This window comes from Talpa occidentalis, unplaced genomic scaffold (assembly GCF_014898055.3).
Source record: "Talpa occidentalis isolate TD23 unplaced genomic scaffold, MPIMG_talOcc4v2.1 talOcc4.4, whole genome shotgun sequence".
Lineage (NCBI taxonomy): Eukaryota > Metazoa > Chordata > Mammalia > Eulipotyphla > Talpidae > Talpa > Talpa occidentalis.
In genome coordinates this window covers 118,549,683-118,571,249 of record NW_023604295.1, presented here as the reverse complement: position 1 = coordinate 118,571,249, position 21,567 = coordinate 118,549,683, and the positions used below count along the sequence as shown (strand labels likewise).

The following is a 21,567-nucleotide window of genomic DNA, read 5'->3' as shown; positions in this document are numbered from 1 at the left end:
GCATGAGGGGAATTTGCTTTCTTAAAGAATTCAGTTGTCAGGCATCCAGACGTCCAGATGCAGAGGCAGAAAAACTTCATCACACGCCTCCAACAAGAGATGAGAAAAGAATTTTTGTGTTGGATGACAATTCTGAACCTCACATCACCTTTAGGCTTTAAACCTCATCATTTTTATTGCTTTTTCCCAAACACTGATTAATGTTTAACTGTAATATAGACTATGTTAATTTTCTTATTTTAGTCTAAGCTCTCCAAACAAAATACGCATTAGTTTCCTAACTGGAGTAAGTAAACTAATAAATAAATAAACAAAACAGCTTATCTGTTTTGTTTTGTTCAATTACCTGCTTTGTTCACAGATCTGTCCTACAAAGACACAGATTTGTGCTGCTAGAAAAAAAGACTGCAAGTTTCCAATGAAATTCTGAACAGAAGTTCCAAAAATAGTTTCAGTGAAGGCAGTCTCGTGGAGCTGTCTCTCAAACTATCTTCATTGAGTTCCATCACATGTATGTTAATGTATATATTTTGACATGTTAGGGTAACTTCAGATTGCACGGATTTATGTTAACATGTCATTTATTTAACAATTTGAAAGAAGGATAGATAGGATTTTAAAACGACTCAATAAAAGTCATTATATTCCTTTATGCTTAAAATGAGGTCAAATAATCATGATTAGGTAATAATCAGATTCCAGATCTTTTGGGAAGTGTGTATATATATATATATATATATATCATATATGATATAAGATATGATATAAGATGATATAAGATGATATAAGATATGATGATATAAGATATTATATATATATATGATATAAGAGATTCTTAACTATTATGCAATACCTACTCAAGAGATTATAATACAAAGGACTATCGAGTGTTACCATAAAGCTGGTATTCAGAGACCTAAGAGAGCCTTAGTGGCAAAGCCTTCTACTTGATGGTGGGATGCTGCCCAATTCATGAACCATTTCATAAAGCCAATTAGATCTCTAAAAAGAAAAGAAAAAAAATGGACCTTAGCATTCGACTTCCCATTCTCCCAGAAATCACAGTCCACAGAGGTAAAATGACTCATCAAATTCTTAACTAGTACTTTTTCCTAGCATAGCTGCATCTGTAATTTCTTCTGAATTTTTCCTTCCAGATGGATTTACATAGTTATTATCATCACCATCCATATTCTTGAAATCTTTCCCTCTTAAGGAGAAGAGAAAATTTTTAATGGAGTGGAAGACAAGTGAATACCAGGCAAATCTCTCATTTCTCATTCATCCAACAGAAATATATCAGGAGCCTCGGAAATACCAAGTTCTATGATGGGTTACCTAGTCCTTGTCCTCAGGGTGCCCACAGAGGACCCGTTCCCTCACAGGGTAATAGGATATGGAGAGACAGGGCAGGGTTCTTTGAAAACAAAGGAAAGTGCATCTAATCTATTAGGCTAATTAGACCCATACACTAATCAAGAAAGGTGGAGATGGGGAAGTGAACACTGAAGGGGGCATGGAGATGGGAAGAGTCTTTTAGGCCAGGAGACATGAAAAAACAGACAGGAGAAAGTATGGCAGAATTTGGGACCTGCAAGGCGCTCGACAGGGTTGGAATTTCAGATGCCCATGGGAAATAGAAGCTGGTGAGGTGATAGAGGAAGGCTGGGAACCTCCACTGGCTGAGGCAACTCTGCCTTAAAGGCAATAGTATAATAAAGGAATTTAAGCAAGAAACTGAAATGGTCATATTTGTGTTTTAAATTGCTCACTGAGGCTGGGCTGGAAAGGTGATGATCAAAGTTGTAAAAACATCCAGAAAGTTCCAGAAGCTACCCAACTGAGGACTGGGAACTTGTACCAAGGAAAGCTGTACCAGATGAGGGACAGATAAGAGACATCTAGACATGAAATCAGAAATCAGGAACTGCTGCTCATTTTCACATTAGGATGAGGGAGAGAGAGGAATCTATTCAAAGTTATCACTGTCTTCTTCAAAAAAAACATCTCAAAGCATTTACACATTCATGGCATAATAACAAAATGGCCCTTTCCTCAGACTTAATGTTTCACAGTATACTAACTTCTGAGAGTGAAAAAAGAAGCTGAGACCAGTGAGTTGCCTGAAAGACAAAGGAAAAACACATTTGCTGAAAAGCCAAAGTATAAAATAGTGGTGATGGCACCAGATGAAATGGAGCTTGAATCCCATCAAGCCATTTGAAACCTTGGGCAAGTTGTTCTTATTAAATCTCCATTTTCTCATTTTTTTAAATGAAGAGATTAATATAAGAAGAAAGTGCAAAATATAGCATCTGGTCCAAAATGACTTTTCACTGAATAATCAATATTAATATATACAGAGGATTTCCAAGGGCTTGAAAAATAATAATTTTTAAGTGAAAATATTAGTTTTTATTCTTCAGAATACTGAATTCTGGGTATTGAGAACATCAACACCCTGGGACATGGCAAATGACAAGCTACTGTCTGATGCTCCACCTCATTTTCAAGTTGGATTATTAGAAAGTGCAAAGCTCCCCAAATAAAGCCTCTGAAATGCCCCCAAAATGCTGTTGGAAGGATTCTGGAAAATAAAAGCTTAAAAAGTGAGGACACAGTAATAGCAAGATCTTTTAGGCAAAAGGAGAGGAATTATCCATTTTCTGACTTGATAAGCAGAGAAACTTTACATCTGTTAACTTCTACCATAGGATTTTTAAGTTAGTACACACAATAGATCTGCCTTAACTGCAGTTTTGGAAAATTTAGGTCAGTGGTGTGTTGGCAAGTATTTAACAACCAGTTATCCAGGAAAAAAATTTGTCTCTATATTTATGCACTCAGTTTATTATAAACTTTACTGATTTAGAGTCCAGCACACAATTACAAATAATAAAATATACAATGTTCTCTATCCCAAAGTCTATATAACTAAGTTATTACTTTTGCCAAATTCTCAGATTTATACAAAAACCTATGGTTGCAATTAATAAACAAACATAGTTCTCAATGAATGTTTATTGGTATTTTCTTTTACTTTCAGAGTAAAACAACACATCTTTCACTCAATGGTGAGAATGATTCTTTGCAGAGTTAGATCATTGTTTTTGAATCTTAGAAGACTATTTCCACATTTTTTGTTCTATTTACGATGTAATGCTACCAACAGGAGATATTCATCTATGGTCTGCAATTTTAGTCATCATTTTCTTAGGTCTAGAAAACAAACAATAATTCAAATTTTCAGATGTAGTCAATACTCCTACAAAGTAAGTGACTCAATTTAGCTCAATATCAAGCTACCGCATGGGCACCACTGAAGAGAGTTTGGAAGAACTGCCATGAAAAAGTATTTCCATCACACAACTACTTCATTCTCATACATTTACAAACTCCTAAATTTATTCCTCCAGATCATCAGAAAAGTTGCCCACATTGACTAAAATTAACAAAACAGGGTTTCCTGCTTTATTGTTTAGAGATTTATAATCTTTAAACAGTTTGAATCTTTGGATGCTGAGATGCTTGTAATTCTAACCATCACCTTTATTAAAGCTGAATACCATGTAAGAAACGGTGGAGTCCTTGAAGCTACTCATATTGGTTCACAAACGTAATAATTAAATTTCCAAGAATTTTAGAATATAAAGAATGTGTAATTAGTAAGTCAATAAAAGAGAGGGGGGGAAATGGAAAAGTAAAAAAAATACTTCATTGAAAATAAAATGAAAGGGCCTCCCCTGGTGGCACAGCGGTTGAGCACTGGGCTGCGAAGCTGCCGGGCAGCCTCTGCAGCACCGGTTCGATCCCCAGCCTCCTGCGAGGGTCCCACATAGTGCGCAGACTTTTCCTGCCTTGCGCTGCTCCCTTCAGCAGTGTACTTCGGTCCTTCTGCCTGTTCTGCTCCCTGTTCTGGCTCTGGTGTATTCTCTCACCTTCCCATGCTTCTGACGGTACCCAGTGCTTGTATAAATAAATAAATAAATCTTTAAAAAAAAAAAAAAGAAAAAGAAAACAAATGAAAAAAGACGGGGAAATTACCCAAAACTGGTGGGACAAACAGAAATCACATAATAAGATAATAGATTGCAAATAGATCTGTATTTCATTAATGACAAACTAGTCCAATTAAGAGACAAAGACTGACAAACTAGATACACAATAAAATTTTACTAGGCTCCTTCTAAGAGACATACTTTAACTTTAGGATACAGAATGTTTGAGCAATAGGATTAAAAACATGTATCATGCAAATACCAACCAAAAGAAAGCTGCAAGGGCCTAGTTAACCAAAGTAAACTTTAAGGAGAAAATCATTGTTGCAAGACTAATACAACAATTATGTATTTGTATGCATGCAATAACATGACCTCAAAACATATAAATCAAAAAGTGAAGGAACTACATAAAAGCAAAAAATAGAAGAACTAAAAGGAAAAATAATCAAAAGTATCCATCCATTATCCATATCTCTCTCAGCAGAATCAGGAAAAAAATCAATTTTTCCATCCTTTTACTTTTAACTTCTATACCCTTAAGAAGTGTCTTTCTCAGCAACATAGTTAGTCTGACACATTTTTTTTAATTGGACAATACTATTAACACCCCAGAACACACCCAACAACTGTAGAACATGCATCATTTTCTGGAGCAAATAGAATGTTTACAATTGACTACATGCTGGACCAGAAAACAAGATTCAACAAATCTCTAACGATTAAAATTACATAGAATAGGTTCATTGATCACAGTGAAATTGAAACAGGGATCTGTAACAGAAAGAGCTGGAAATCCCCAAGTGTCTGGATATTAACCAATAAACTTTTAAATAATTCATGAATCAAAAACTATTGAGAATTGCATTTGCAGCCACCAAGATTACTACTAACACCAACGCCACCTCTATCTCTCCAAGCTCCAGCCCTGGGGCAAGGAGAGTAACTAAAGAATCTGCTGACTGCCTATAAATCAACCTGTGGCAAAGCACCTAGGAAGCAAGTGGCTACAGAAGCCGCTTGCAGAGTGTGCCCTTTATTGGAGGGGTGAAGAAGCCTCATCAATATAGGCCAGGTACTGTGGCACTCAGTGAAATCAAATCTTACCACAAGTCCACTGAACTTCTGGCTCAGAAGTTCTGATTCAATATTTCCATTCCAGTGTCTGGTGTGAGCAATTGCTCAGGACTTCAAAAAAATATCTGCACTTCCAGAGCGCAGCTATTGGTGCTCTGCAGGAGGCAAGTGAGGCCTATCGGTTGGCCTTTCTGAAGAAACCAACCTGAGTATTGTCCATGCCAAAGGTGTAACAATTATGCCAAAAGACATCCATCTAGCATGCCACATGCATTCGTGAAAGAACATGCTTTAGAATTCACTATGATGGAAACATTTCAATTTCAAAAAAAAAAAATTTCTCTTTTTCTGTTATTGGTAGTTTAGAATTAGATACTTTTTTCCCATGAGGTCGGAAGGTACCTCTGTATATGACTGCAAGCAGAAAAGTAGGGGACAGAAATCAGATATTGGCAGTTTTTTCTTCTTCTACATTTGTATGTGAATTTTTAATAGAAATGCAGGGACATGAAACATTCATGAGGTCAAAATGTTTCAATGAACAAATTTCAGCATTTCAACTTTATAATGATAAACCTGTTCATTTTTCTAAACAATGACAGCATTTGAACGTTTTTCTTAAACAAGTAAATTTCTTATTCTTGGCAACTCAATGCTGTTCGTTGCATTTTTATCATATAGTAGATTCCATTCATTCACTCTGCTTTTCTGAGTTGTCCTACATGCAAGTACATGTTTTTTAATGTTGTCTGTCTTCAGTGCTGTTCTGTAAGTCTGTTATTAAAATACATTAAACTATAAAAGAAAAACTACTTAGAAATGAATGAAAACAAAATTATAAATCCCTCCAGAGGAAAATCTCTAGCCAAGAAGGGTCTTTTGATCCATTCACTAAAAGTGGTGATGATTCCTGCTCTCCCCAATGATATGCTGACCTGAATGTCTGTCATTTTTATTAATGGACCATATATTGAGCCTGTTCTAAGAAGGAGCTGTTAGGGGGAAATGATGTCCTGAGTTAATCCCATACAGGCTTTGTGGACCCCACCCCACTACAGACTAAAGCCATCAAGACATTGGGAAAGACAAATCCCATCACCACCAAAGGGAAGGTGGCTGGGACCTGAGGGTGGAGTTGGGCAGCCAGGTTGGATATAAAAACCAAACACGTGGGCCTTGGGCTCTCTCGCGATCGCTCGCCTCCTGGCTTCACGGCTCCTGGCTCGCGGCCAGCTCTCAGAGTGCCATTTTGGGATTCCTGATCGGCGGATCGGGTAGGACTCATTTAAAACTTTGTCTCCCACTTCTCTCCCTGAGCTGTACATTTCCTCATTTCCCCTTCCCTTGTAAATAAACCTTTTATTAACCTTTCGCGTGTGCCTGCAGTAGAGCACTGATAAGTCCTTTTAAGCACACGGGTGAGGACCCACAGTCAGGCACCCCGTTTTGTATCGGGGTTGCTCTACAACAGAGCTTCATATAGTCCTAGGTCCAGGAGGTCATTTGGGTAAAAGATCAAATACCTTGGATCTGGACATAGGTAGCCACCCCATGGAACACATAGTGAGATGATTGTTAATTACATGCTAAAGATCCTTGCCTTCCCTTCCAGTTCCCAGCATCAAGCTCTGAGTGGCAGAATGCCCAGCCCCTCCTATGTACACCACCTCCTCAACAGTTTAGAGTTACTAAGAATCTATACCTTCTGTCACTCTGGTTCCTGATGGCCCTTATCCTTAAGGGATTATTATCTAGACTATTACCTGACTAGGCGACTTAACTTATGATGCCTGAGAATTACATTTATACCTAACAATACACAAAAACCACAAATGCATAAAACCCACAAAAAATTTTAGTTTGAAAAAAAATTTTAGTCACCACAAATGAAGATTCGATAACCTCCTGTTGAATTGTTTAATGCAGTTACGTTATCAATAAATGGTGTGTGTCACAAAGTATTTAGAGTATTATAACAAATAGAATATTCAAAAAATCACTTTATTTTTAAGTTGTTAAACATCCAGTAGTATAGTAAGTCACTGGAGAATGAACACTGTGTGCTGTAACCCAGCCCCAAAATCTCAGCAAAGACTGAGTTCCCAGATCAAATGACCTCCTGAGAGACTTGGGAGGTCACTTACCCTCACTGAATCTATTGCAAAGAATGATTACTTTTTCTCTATTGAAAAATGATGGAATCAGGCTAAATGATCGCTAATCCCTCTTCAGCTCCCTGATAATGTGAGAACCGTAAAGTAAGGCAATAAAACAAACACAAATGAAGAAAGTAACAATAGCATTTAAAAGAACAGCTACTAATCCCAGCAAGAAATTATGTAGCTATAGACAAGCTTCTTCCAAAATTTATATGAAAAGCAAAACAATAAAATAGCTAAAAAAGAATTTTGAAAAAGAATAAAGTTAGAGGAATCACAATATCCAATTTTAAACTTACTCCATAGCTACAGTACTCAAGAGACAGTGTGGTATTGACAGAGACACATAGATCAATAGAGAAGATTTAAGAACCCAGAAATAGCTCTACAAAAGAATAGCCAAAGGAATTTTTACAAAGATACAAAAGCAATTTAAGGAGGAAGAATACTATCTTTACCAAATAATTTTCGAATAATTTGACTAGTCACACACAAAAAAAGAAAAAAGAGAGGGGAAAAGTGGGGAGGGGGAGGGGAGGCAGGGAGGAGGGAAGAACCAAGGATTTTGATCTAAACTGCACACCTAAAACAAAAATTAAAGCAAAGTAGATCCTAGCTCTCAATGCAAAAAATAAAAACTTTTAAAAAATTGAAGAAAAATATTTGTGATTTAGGATTAAGCAAAGACATAAAACAAGAGCATGATCAATTAAAATAAAAACAATAGGGACTCCTGGTGGCGCAGTGGTTGAGCGCTGGGTTGCGAAGCTGCCCGCAGTCTCTGCAGCACCAGTTCGATCCCTGGCTGCTCCCCGGCCACCAGAGGAGGGTCCCACATGGCGCGCAGACCCCTTCTGCCGCCGCTGCTCCCCTCAGCAGTGTACTTCGGTCTTTCTGCCTGTTGTGCTCCCTGCTCTGGCGAATTCTCTCACCCTCCCGTGCTTCTGACTATACCCAGTGCTTGTATGTATAAATAAATAAATAAATCTTAAAAAAATAATAATAAAATAAATAAATAAAAAAAAAAAACAATATGCTGAAAACTTCTACTCTACAAAAGTCCTATGAAGTATATAAAAAAACACAAAAATGGAGGAAAATACTTGCAAATCAAATAGCTGACAAAGGACACATATTCTGAATATATAAAGAATACCTAAACTCAATAGTATGAAAACAAAGAATCTGGTTCTAAAAATGGACTAAAGAGTTTAAAAGACCTTCCCAAAGAGAATATATGGATGGCAAGTAAATATATAAAGAGATGTTCAACATCATCAGCCATTAGGGAAATACAAATTAAAGACACAAGGAAATACCACTTCACACCTATTAAATCACAAAAGGAAAAAATAGTGTTAACACCAAATTCTAGCAAGGATGCAGAGAAAGTGAATCTTTCTTTTTTATTATTATTTTTTAAAGATTTATTTATTTATGCATACAAGAGGGGGTACAGGCCAGAGATGCAGGGGGTACGAGGATTCACCAGAGACACAGCTGGGAACAGAACAGGCAGACTGACTGAAACACGCTGTCCAGGGGAGCAGCGGGCAAGACAGGAGAGGTCTGCTTCAGCATGTGGGTTGCTCTCTGGCCAGCCGGGGATAGAACTCGTGCTGCAGAGGCTGCAGACTGCTCCACAGCGCAGCGCTTATTCCCCTGCGCCACCAGGGAGGCCCGGAAGTGAATCTTTCTTGTGTTATGGAAATGTAAAATGGCACAGCCACTAGAGAAAATAGATTGCCAGGGGTTTTTTTTTTTGAGTTACACATACATTTAACTTATGCCTCACAATCACACTTTTATGTATTTATCTTTTAGAAATGAAAACATGCTCACACAAAAAGTAGTTAAATAAACAAACTGTAGCCCACCATGCAGCAGAATATTAATCAGTAATCGAAAAGAATGAACCGTTGATACACGAACAACTTCAATGGATCTCAAGATCATGATCTCAAAAGGTATGATTCCACTTGCATGACAGTCTCAAACTGAAGAATAATATAGATCAATGGTTGATGGGAGTAGTGATAGAAAGTGGGTATGTCCATAAAGGCACAGTCTTTGTGGAATGGAACAATTCCACATCCTAACTGTGGTGGTGGTTACCTGAATCTAGACATGTAATAACAGTTCATTGAACTACACACACACACACACACACACACGGATATAAAAGATGCATGAAAACACTAGTGAAATATGAAAGAGGTCTGTAGTTCAGTTAATAGTGTACTGATGTCATCTTCCTGGTTTTGATAAAGTATCATAATAATGGAAGATTTTATCATTGGAAGAAGCTGGAGGAAATACACATGGCACTTCCTACATTATTTTTTTCAACTTCTTATGAAGTTGAAATGAATGAAAACTTAAAACTAGCTGATATTTGTTGAGTGCTCAAAGTAAACCCATTGTCTAGAGTCTTACCATACACTGATGTGTTAAATATTTAAGCCTTTGCATTCATCTTTTTTTTTTTTTAAATATTTATTTATTTATTTATACAAGCACTGGGTACAGTCAGAAGTGCGGGAAGGTGAGAGAATTCACCAGAGCCAGAGCGGGGAGCAGAGCAGGCAGAAGGACTGAAGTACACTGCTGAGGGGAGCAGCGGGCGGCAGAAGGGGTCTGCGTGCCATGTGGGACCCTCCTCCGGTGGCTGGGGAGCAGCCTGGGATCGAACCAGCACTGCAGAGGCTGCGGGCAGCTTCGCAACCCAGCGCTCAACGCTGCGCCACCGGGGAGGCCCATCATTTTTTATAGATGGGAAAAATTGAGTTTCAGATAAATTAAGTCATTTGAGCAAGAAAACGGTTGGTAAGAATATAGTGGCACCCAAATCCAGCAAATCCAGTTCCACAACCCTCGGTTTAGTCAATAAGCAATATTTTTCAAGAAAAAAAATTAAGCAGAACAATGAAAAGGTTAAACTAGCAGTCAATAAGACAAAGGAAAGAAAGACAACACAAAGAGATAAAGTAAATGAACAGGGCACGCAAAGCCCTGGTAGTGATCCTTCTAGCATATTCTACCTATGTCAATCCACTAAGAAAGTCTGCTTTGATCAGAGTATTTCCGAAGACTAGTAAAGAGAAAGCCAGAGAAAGGTGAGGTGCATTTTCAATGGAATATTAAACAGCTCCTATTGGAACATGTCTGAGTAATTGAGGTTATTTAATCTAGAGGAAGTCAAGAAGATAAGTTTAATTACCACCTCTATGAAGGCTTTAAGTATATCCAGAGGGTATGGGACAAATGAAGGAGACTTAAATTGAAAAAAGAGAAAGTTTAGCTTGACATTAGAAAAGTCTTCCTGACCATCTGAGAAGGTATAACACTAGGACACATGGGAGGGCCATTGACTCTTCTGAAACCTTCGGAAATTCAAATTAAACCTGGTGGATGGGCAGCCTGTGCTGTGCCAGGCCCACAAAAGTGCTTTAACGTTCTACATGTTTAGCTAGCTAGTACAAAGTTGATGTGCCCATTCCCATTTTACAGTTAAGGAAACTGAGCTTCAGAGTGACTGAGTGCTGCCTCAGGCCCCTCGGCTGCCTAGGGGTAGACACGTAAGATTCAAGCTCAAATGTGCACTGTTCGGCTTGGAGACTGACAGACTTGGAGAATCCCTGACCACAGGCATAAATCTGAATCAAGTACTCAATTATGGCTCCTTCCCCTATCAAAATATCTACCTCTCAAAATGCTACTTACTTAGAACTATGGGGATTGCACTTGAGGGGAAAAACCAAATACTGGTCAAAAATGAAAAAACAATGTAAGAAAATAAATATATGTAGAAAAAGTAAAATAAAGAAAAAATGCTACTAACTTGATTTTACATCAGCTCCAATTCCCCTCACCTCTATCTGGATCTTGTTTTAGGAACTCAATTTTGTCTAAATTAGTTAACCTCTGTTGATAATGTATCTTTCTCTAGGTTTTCCTTACAGCATTCCTATGGGATATGGCAAACTGAATTAGAAGAAACTAAAAAGAAAGAGGAATCACAATGACACCCACTTTATAGATGAGAAACTGGCTGCCCAGTAAATTAAGGATGGGATCAAAATTGTGTATGAATGAATAAGAGATGAGGGGGGAACTAGAGTGGGATGTTGCAAATTGTTCATTTTTGTACAACGTATGCTTTCTCCTTTGAGATGTAGTCCCCGTAAAATTCCCACCACCAATTCACCAGTGAACCCTCACCAGAGTCCCTTGTGTTCTTCCCTCCCCTGAAGTCCTGAAGATTTTAAATGGAGCTCAACTTAGTACCACCCAGTAGAAGCCACCACAGGGAAAATGCCTCCTGGGAGGACCTCCCAATCCAGCCAACAGGGGCCACCGACCTGTCGTCACTCACTCCTCAAGCCTCTGCCTTGGGCAGATGATTATGGAGCCAGGCTAAGATGCCAGAAAAGCTATGCCACCAAAGTTCTGTGTGTGTGTGTGTGTGTGTGTGTGTGTGTGTGTGAATGCACGTGCGCGCATGCATTCCAATCAAATTTTATTTATGGACACTGAAATTTGAATCTCATTTTTTGCTTCTCTTTAAAAGTAATACACTTGGGGGCTCCTGGTGGTGCAGACAATTGAGCACAGTGCTGTTAAGCTGTCCGTAGCCTCTACAGTGCCGGTTTGATCCCCACGGGCCTCAGAGCAGCCCACATGGCGAGGCAGACCTCTCCTGTCTCGTCCACTGCTCCCTCAGCAGTGTATTTCATCAGTCTGCCTGTTCTGTACCCACTCTGTCTCTGGTGAATCCTTTCACCCTCCCACATTGGCCTGTACCCTGATTCTTGTATAAAATAAATAAATCTTAAAAAAAATTAATACACTTCGATTTTTTAGAGAAGTCGGAGGCTTACAGGAAAATCTGAGCAGAATGTTCCCATATATTCCCAAGCACCTTCCCCAGCCTCCTCTATTATAAACATCTTGCATTGAGATGATACATTTGTGACAACTGATAAGCTGACATATGTTGTTATTAATAAGAGACCACAGTTTACAACAGGATTCCGCTCTTTGTAGCAAACAGTTCCATAGGTTCTCCAAATGCATAATGACATGTATCCACCATTACAGGATCATATAGGATAATTTCACCACCCTAAAAATCCTTGTTCCTCCTAGTCATCCTCCCTGTTGCACCACCTGGCGACCACTGAGCTTTAATATCTCCATAGTTTTGTTTTTTCCATAATGTCATATAGTCACCAGGTATACCTGTTACAGGTTGGCTTCTTTCACTTAGCAAGAAACATTTAAGTTTTCTCCATGTCTTTTCATGACTTGATTTTTTTTTAATTTACAGACTTTTAAAAAGCAGTTTCAGGTTGGCAGAAAAATAGATCAGAAAATACAGTTTCCACATGCCCCTCCCACACTCTCACACACAGTTTCTCCTGTTACTTTTCACTTGTATTTGTGTGGTGCATTTATTACAATTAAAGAACCAATACTGATTAATTATTATAACTGATGTCCATATTTTAACAATACAGTTCACTGGGTTTTGACAAATGTACAACGGCATGCATCCATCATTAGCTCATTCCTTTCTATCACTGAGTAATATTCCATTGTATGGATGTTGAATGTACCACAGTGTGTTTATCCATTCACTACGGAAGGACATTTTGGTTGCTTCCAATTTTCTGCAGTTATGTTCAAAAGTGCTGGGTTTTATGTGGTCATATTTTTCCATTCAATTAGATAAATGTCTAGGAGCACAATTGCTGGAGCATCTGGTGAGAATATATTTAGGTCTGTAAGAAATTGTAAACTGCCTTTCAAAGTGACTCACCACTCTGCTTCCCCATGAATGCGAGTTCCTACTGTTCCACACCCTCACCAGCCTCGGACGTTGTCAGCACTTTCAATTTCATCCATCCTAATAGGAGTATAGTGCTACCTTATTGTTTGCATCCAAGTGTCTATTTTTTAAAGCACACTTTTCAACTCTCTACATTAAAAATCAAATCCTAATAAACTGTATAATAAACTGCCAGGATCCAGCCCACAACTGCCACTCTCAGAAATTTCAACCAAACAAAAAAGCTGTATTGATAGAAAAAATACTCTGAATTCCTTTTGCTTAAGGAAGGACTGGCTTCACATAGTACTGAAATATACGGAGCTTAAAGAAGCCAGAGCAAACTGTGTCCCTGCAACACTAATATACTAAAATGAGCTTTCAAAGGCAAAAGGACATCTGAAACACAAAGATAAAATTTGTCTCCTATTACCACTAACCATAAATTCAAATTCTTTAACATTGTTGGATTTGGCATTGATTAACGAAGTATTTCTCAGATTTAAATAAACATCTTGTAGTTCTAAATTGTTTTGTACTATTTCTAAAACATTGTAAGTTGTAGGGAAATAGGGAAAGTTGTAGGGAAATGAGATAAGGAAGGAGGTCTGGGTTTTTCCCTCTTCTATGACTTATCTAGATACTCTATAACACATTTTATTGGAACTATAGCAACAGAATAATGGGAAGAAAATTTTTGATGTATATCATTACCCCTGCTATGGCTTGAATTTTCAAATAGTGAAGGATATTTCCTTACTATATCTATGTTGAAGAATCATTTCACACTTGCATGTTTATATAATGGCTTGATGCTGATTAATTCTAGAAAGATTCAGGCAATAAGCAAAAATTTCTTATAGGAAGAGTCATTCAATTTCACTTTTTTTTTTTTTTTTTGCAAAAGTGAACTTGCTAGTTATGATGTTCTGGTTATGAAGCTTAACACAATGAAAAATCACGTAGCACATCTACCTTGAAAAATTATTGGCAAGCATCTTAAACTTTCAAATGGCCATTGTATGTTCCCTTCTTAATAAGCAAGATAGAACCACATAAGGCAACTGCTTTTTCCTCAACTATCACAGCTTCTCAAAAGTCTTGGAAATACTCCATGATTAGGTGGCAAGGGTGTCTGAACTTTGTCAAACCAAATGGAAAACATTGAAAAGAAGCACCAAAAAAGCATTTGCCAGGCACAGGCAAAACACTGGAATACCGTGCCTCCCCGGTAGCGCAGCGGTTGAGCGCTGGGTTGAGGGGCTGCCCGCAGCCTCTGCAGCGCCGGGTCAATCCCCGGCTGCCCAGCGAGGGTCCCGCATGGCACGCCGACCTCTCCTGATGCTAGCTGCTCTCCTCAGCAGTGTATTTCTTCGTCAGTCTGCCTGTTCTGTTCCCTGCTCTGACTCTTGTGAATTCTCTCACCCTCCCACACTTCTGACTGTACCCAGTGCTTGTATAAATAAATAAATAAATCTTTAAAAAAATAAATAAAATAAAATAAATAAATCTTAAAAAAAAAAAAAACACTGGAATACCTTTTCTTTTTGTTCTTATCAGTGCATTATAGAGGGCACATTTAAACACTTTTTAACCACTGGATATGCACAGGAATTGATGCAGGATGTTCCTGTATTTTACATGGCAACATCCCTTTGTGTAAGAAAACCTCAAGTCAAAAGCTGAAACACCCACACTTTTATAGAGCTAAGAAAAATCTTCACATTTTTTTGTTGTTAAGTAAGAAAAGTAACTATGTATCCTGCTGAGAGCTTTTAAAAAGGGAGTTTGAGGCTGGTAAAAATCAAATATAGCATGACTTTTCTAAAATTCCAGTGAGTGACTTGATTATCATTGCTGAATTAAAGGTGTCTTCATCAAGCCAACTATACAGCCTTACTAATTATGTTGTGGAGTCTCCTGAACAGGAGATCTGCAGGTGTTTAACTGCATGGGTAGCTGGAAGATTTCTGTAATCCATTCATTTCCTTTCCCACCCCACAGCTTGATAAACAGCCACACCAACTGTTAAGGGGTGAAAGTGCGTCTTCCTCCCAAATTAAATTGAAGTCCTAATACCCAGTTCCCCAGAATGTGACTTTATTTGGAAATAGGATCCTTGCAGATATGATTAGCTAAGATGAAGTCATACTGGGGTCATAGAGTGGGTTGCTGACCCAATTTATGGCTTCAGTCCTTATAAAAGACAAAGTGAAGACTCGGGGAGAAAACACGATGACAGTGACAGAGATAGGAGAGATGTAGCTGCAAGCCAAGAAAGGCCAACCATCAACAGCCAGCACCAGAAGCTAGGAGAGGAAAGAAGGCTCTCCCCTACAGATTTCAGGGGAATATGGCCCTACTGACACATTAAAGACTTCTAGACAACACTTTTCTGTTGTTTTAAGCCACTTGATATTGCAGCAATTGTTGCAACAATCCCTGAAAGCTAATACACAACATGATCGAATAGAATTTATCCCTGGGATGCAAAAATGCTTCAAAATACACAGATCAATCAATGTGATTCACCACATTAACAGAACAAAAGATAAAAATCACATGATCAACTGAATAGATGCGGAAAAAATATTTAATAAAATACAACATCTTTCTTGTCATGATTAAAACACCCTAACAAGCTGGGTACAGAAGAAACATACTTCACCACAATAAAAGCCATATGACAAACTCACACTAACACATATTCAATGGTGAAAGGTTAAAAGCTTTTCCTTTAAGATTGGGAACAAAAAAGGGTGCCCATTCTCACTACTTCTATTCAAAATAGTACTAGATATCTCACTTAGAGCAGTCAGGCAAGACAAACAAATGAAAGGCATTCGAATAGGAAAGAGAGAAGTAAAATTGTCTTGGCAGATGACAAGATCTTATGGGTAGAAAATCCTGAAGCCTAGAACTGATAAGCTAGAACTAATCAGCAAATTCAGTAAAGTTGCAAGATAGCAAATCAACATATAGAAAACATCTGTGTTTCTATACACTAATAACAAAGCAGCTGAAAAAGAAATAAAGTAAAAATTATTATTACATTCCATTTACAATAGTATCAAAAACAACAAAATGCTTAGGAATACATTTACTTATTAGAGTAAATTTTTTTTAGATTTTTTTTTTTTAATTTGTACAATAGCTGGGGTACAGGCCAGAGGCGGCAGAGGGTGAGAGGATTCACCAGAGACAGAGCGGGAAGCAGAACAGGCAGACAGACCAAAAGCACTGCTGAAGGGAGCAGCAGGCAAGACAGGAGAGGTCTGCCGTGCCATGTGGGACTCTCCCTGGCTGGCCAGGAATTGAACCTGTGCTGCAGAGGCTGCAGACAGCTTCACAGCGCTACGTTCAACACGCTGTGCCACCAGAGAGGTCCTAGAGTAACTATGTATAAGAAATACTTGTAAGAAAGTATAGGAAATACTTACAAAAAATACGTCTACATATAAGATTAACAAGTTCTGGGGATCTAATACACCATATGGTATATAGCTAAAAAGACTACATATACTTGAATGTTGCAAAGGGAATAGGTTTTAAATATTCTCACCACAATGAAATAGCAAAATATGACCTGATTTAACCAAGAAGATGAAAGATACATACACTGAAAACCACAAGATTTTGAAGGAAAAAAATTGAAGACACAACGGATACCTTTGACAAGTTTATGGATCAGAAGAATGGTTAAAATGTCCATTTACCAAAGTCAATTACAGATTCAATGCAATTCCTATCAAAATTCCAATGGCATTTTTCACACACAAAAAAAATCCTAAAACACACAAAAAAGAATCCTAAAAAAATAAATCCTAGAAAAAGTCCTAAAACTTGTATGAAAACAGTAAAGACCCCAAGTGGCAAAGCAATCATAAGAAAGAACAAAACTGGAAGCATCACACTTCCTGATTTCAAACTATACTATTGTACTGACATGAAACAGACATAAAAGACCAATGGAACAGAATGTGGAACCCAAAATTAAACCCATCTGTATACAGTCGACTAGTATTCAGCAAAGGCACCAAGTATACATACAAGTAAGGACAGTTTCTTTACTAAATGGTACTGGAAAAACAAGATAACTATATTCAGAAGAATGAATTTGGACTTTTATCTTACACCACTCACAAAAATGATCCTGAAATGTAGAGGGAAGTGTGAAGATGTCGGTCCAAGGGAATAAACGTCTACTTATAAGATTAACAAATTCTGGGGATCTGATACATAGTATGGGATATTGCAAAGAGAAAAGATGTTAAATATTCTCACCACAACAATGAAATAGCAATGATATGACCGGATGGAGGTGTTAGCTAATGCTGTGGTGATAATCATTTTGCAATATATAATGTATCACAGAAATACCTTATGCACTTCAAACATAACACAATGTTTTATGTCTGTTACATCTCAATAAAGCAGGGGATAAATACAAAATCAACCATCAAAAGGAGAAGAAAGTACTACACACACTTTGTGGAAAGTGAATACTACAGTCAGACAGGGATTCAAACCCCACTGTCTGACAAACTCTCATGACGTTCCAAGCTGCTCTGGCACTGAGCCCCTGGAAGACGTCCTTGGATTTGTGAGTTTGTTTTTTTGTTTGCCTGATATTTAATAAAACACAGAAGTTGGAAAAGTCATCATTTCACCTCAAATTTTAAGTGTATCACTGATATATCCTGTCAGATTTATTAATCCTAAAAATATTGTATTACTTTTACACATATAAAATATCTTTGCCATACAAACTGTTGACACGAATTGAACTGTGTTCACTGAAAATTCGTATATGAAACCTAATGTAATGGTATTTTGGAGACAGAGCCTTTGGAAGCAATCAGGGTTAGATGAAGTTAGAGGGTTAGAGTGGGACCCTCAAGATGGATTAGTACCCTTGTAAGAAGAGACACAGATGGAACTAGAAGGGATTATTCTAAGCAAAGTAAGCCAGGAGGAGAAAGAGAAACACTGCATGGTTTCACTTACATGTGGAATCTAGAGAAACCAAACAAAGGGACAGAGAAAAGAGAAAACTTGCAAGCTGACCATAGATCTGAGGCAAACAGCAGGGCAGGGTGAAGGAGAGGGGTCTCAAGAGGAGGTGACAGCCCAAGAGACTGTGGTGATGGATCGTGGGTGCTATGGGAGAACCACAGGAACCACACCTGAGGGGAGAAATCAAATACTATGCAAAATTTAGCAAAGACGTAAGAAAATAAATAAATAAGATGAGATACCAGAGCTTCATCTCTCTTTCTTCCTCTCTTGCTCACATTCTACCTGTCATATGAGGAAGAAGGTGGCAGTATGCAAGATAGGAAGGACACACCCCTTTGCTGGCACTGGACTTTCAGCTTCCAAAACTCTTAAGAAAATAAATTTTGTTGTTTAAACCACAACATCTGTGGTATTTCGTTATGACATCCTGACTTACCCAAGAAGTTGTCATATATATGAATGAGAACACAATTTAATGCAATGATGGGGCTACCTCAAACACAGCTGTGATAATCAGGTAACAATTATCTCCCTCATTAGAATTTTTAGGAGCGTTAACTACAACAAATAAATGAATGATTGCATTTAAATTAAGTTTCTGTGCTCCTCTGCTTCCACTCCTAAATAAGAGCTGTTTATTTCATATTCACAGTACTGCCTGTGCCACAGAAGAAAGGGAGGGCACCTTCGGTCATCCACCACCTCCACTTCAGCACACACTCCTTGAGAGCCCCTGCTTGGTCTGACTCCAGCCTGGCCCTCACAGTCCTAACACCAGGCAAGGCCAGGGCAGGTCAGACTCAAGAGCCTGGAATGAATGGAGATTGCTTCTCTGTCTGGTGCCCAGATGCCTGCTCTGCCCCTCCCACCCGATTTCATGTGATATGCTGAGATAGATAGATAGATATATATATAGAGAGAGAGAGATATCTTTTATATATATATTATATATATATATATATAAAAATATATATATGAGATGTGAGAGGACAGAACTCCAGAGGAAACAATCCTCTAAAATCAGCACCATGTTTGCATATTTGGGGTCCCTTCAGAGAGAAGGGCTGACTTTTTAAATATTCTGTTTCTTAGTCTCTGAAAAGTTTTTTTGACATTACACAAACAAATTTATTCATTGTTGATATAACTACAAAAAGTTATATGTAACATACAGACTTTAATATTATAGAATTTGGCTTTCTAATGAGCTAGCATACATATAAGCAATATTATTCTGTTTATCTGTACTAACCCAAAGTTTTATACCAACAGAAGTTCTCCCATAGCTAGTCAACAGATGATTCCTTCCCTTAGATAAGAAGGGGAAAGAACAGAAATCCCCAGCCAGGGAAAAAAAAAATTATTAGCCTAGGATTATGAAATCTGCTGAAGTTTCAGCAGATCGAACACTAGAAATAAGTTATGGGTAATCTTACTGAAATCTTTTACCTAAATTGTATTATAGCACAATATGGACCAAAAAGAAGACACAGGCTTCTTATAAAACTTTGTTTTAATGGATCTTAAAATTCTGTGACAGATTTTGGTCAAGTTGTTCCATTGAAAATGACTGATTTTAAAAATTAGTAACTTAAAATTTTCTCCCTCCAACACACAAAGAAATGATTCACAAAATGTTTTTCTTTCCTTCTGAGGGTTTTGTGATATGTTGCCATCACTAACCAGTCTGTTACTATTCATCTTAAATGGCCAGCTGACACAATCAGCTCTGGGATGGTTCTTCCACCACTGATTGACAGGACCCCCAATAACACAACAGTTTATTTTTATATTCTTAGGCAGCCCATCTGCCCAAAATCAATGCCACATCAATTATGGTTCACTGGTGCCACGAAAGCACAAAGCACAACCAATAGTGTTTTTCCCAACTTTAGAGAAACTGTAACATCCTCTGGAATTCTCTGTTCAACATGAAGAGCTTGAGAGTCTTTTTCTCAGAAATTTGATGAAGCTGTTTACCTTGATTAGGTAATGCATCATTTTACACCATTTGAATATGGAAACTTTCACAGGCAATTCAAGATCCTTGACACAATGGTTTCAAGTGCATCATTCATTAAAGCAAGCAACGATTTCCGTTGTGTCATCTATCTTCATTAAAAAGTCTTAAGGAAACGGTTCTGCCTTAAAGGTTCTCTTTCCTAGCTGATATTAACACCCCCTTCTTTCCCATGGAAAAAAAAACCTTTATTTTCTCAAGTTAGCGCTGGTGATTTCAATATTTAGTGATAGCAGCAATCATTCTTCTTTTATTTACCATATGCAGTTGGTAAGATTTTTATTTTACTCTCTCCTTACCAGTTTATGATAATGTTCTTTTCTGTATGATAATGTCATAAGCCTAATTTTCCCTTCTGTTAGGTCTTGATTATTCCCCCCAAAGGCTGATATTTAAAATAAAAGCATTTAAAACAATGTTAGCAAAATAATTACATGGTCATGTGCCTATATAGGAAAATAAACCTACAGATACTGTTAATATTATCCCATGGAAATTAAATCTCATGCAGGACATGTAGTAAGCAACTTCCCTTCAGGGCTGATCTAATTATAAAAGTGAGGCTAAAGTCTTTAAAAGGTAATATGAGGGAAGGCAAATAATCAGTTTGACATTGCTTTTGCGACACTGACTACTGAGTATTATTTGCATTGACAAGAAAAATTACAACCTAAGACTTATACCCATTGTATGGGCATCTGCTCTCAATTAGCCTGACCAGTTTTTGTTGTTATTTCTTAACCTCTGTTAAGTCACTAGAACTGGCGCCTCTTGCAGATATCAGTTGTGGTTGGCCAGTAGGATCAGTTAGACAGCTCCCTTCAAGGTTATCTGGAGACTGACTCAACAGCAGGTTGAATGAGACAGTTGGTTAAACTGAAGCCAGAGGACTGGGTTCCAGGAAGTGTTAGTTTCAGGACAGCAGGAAGTGGCAGAGGATCAAGCTTTGTGGCTTGACAACCAGTCTAAACTGTCAGTTCCTGGAGACACGCACATTCTAAATAAGATTCATTTTCAGCTTCCCAGCCTCCAGCACATGTTGAAACATTATAAGCCTGAAAGTCTTTTCCTGCCTTTTAGCACAGCTGGGTCCATCTCACCTTTACAGTCTCAGCTGAATGTCAACTCCTAAGAGCGGCCTACCCTGGAGCAGCCCCTGCCCCAACTACATCTGTTGCCATGGAAAGCGAAACAGAGAATGAGAAACAGACAAGGGAAGAAATGGACCTGAGGCTGCTCATATAGCGGCCACGCCCATCAATGTCTACTTGTCAACTGAACCTGAACCTACCCTTCTTCCTGCTCTATAAGATTTGCAATCTCACTTGGTTCACTGTGCTGACAATGTTATCCAAAGCAGAGTAAAAGAAACTGGAGGCATTGGAAAGGGAACAATAAAAGGAAAGAATAACAAAGGGGAAAGGGATATTTGAAATGTATTATAAAGGGATCTTTGCAAGAAGA

At 38.0% G+C, this 21,567-nt stretch overlaps 1 protein-coding gene across 12 annotated transcripts in view; it reads right to left on the bottom strand.

The window, feature by feature from the left end:
* Positions 1 to 21,567, bottom strand: part of CSGALNACT1 (chondroitin sulfate N-acetylgalactosaminyltransferase 1) — a 304,654-nt gene that overhangs the window by 175,216 nt on the left and 107,871 nt on the right. The gene's annotated exons all lie outside the window — the stretch shown is intronic.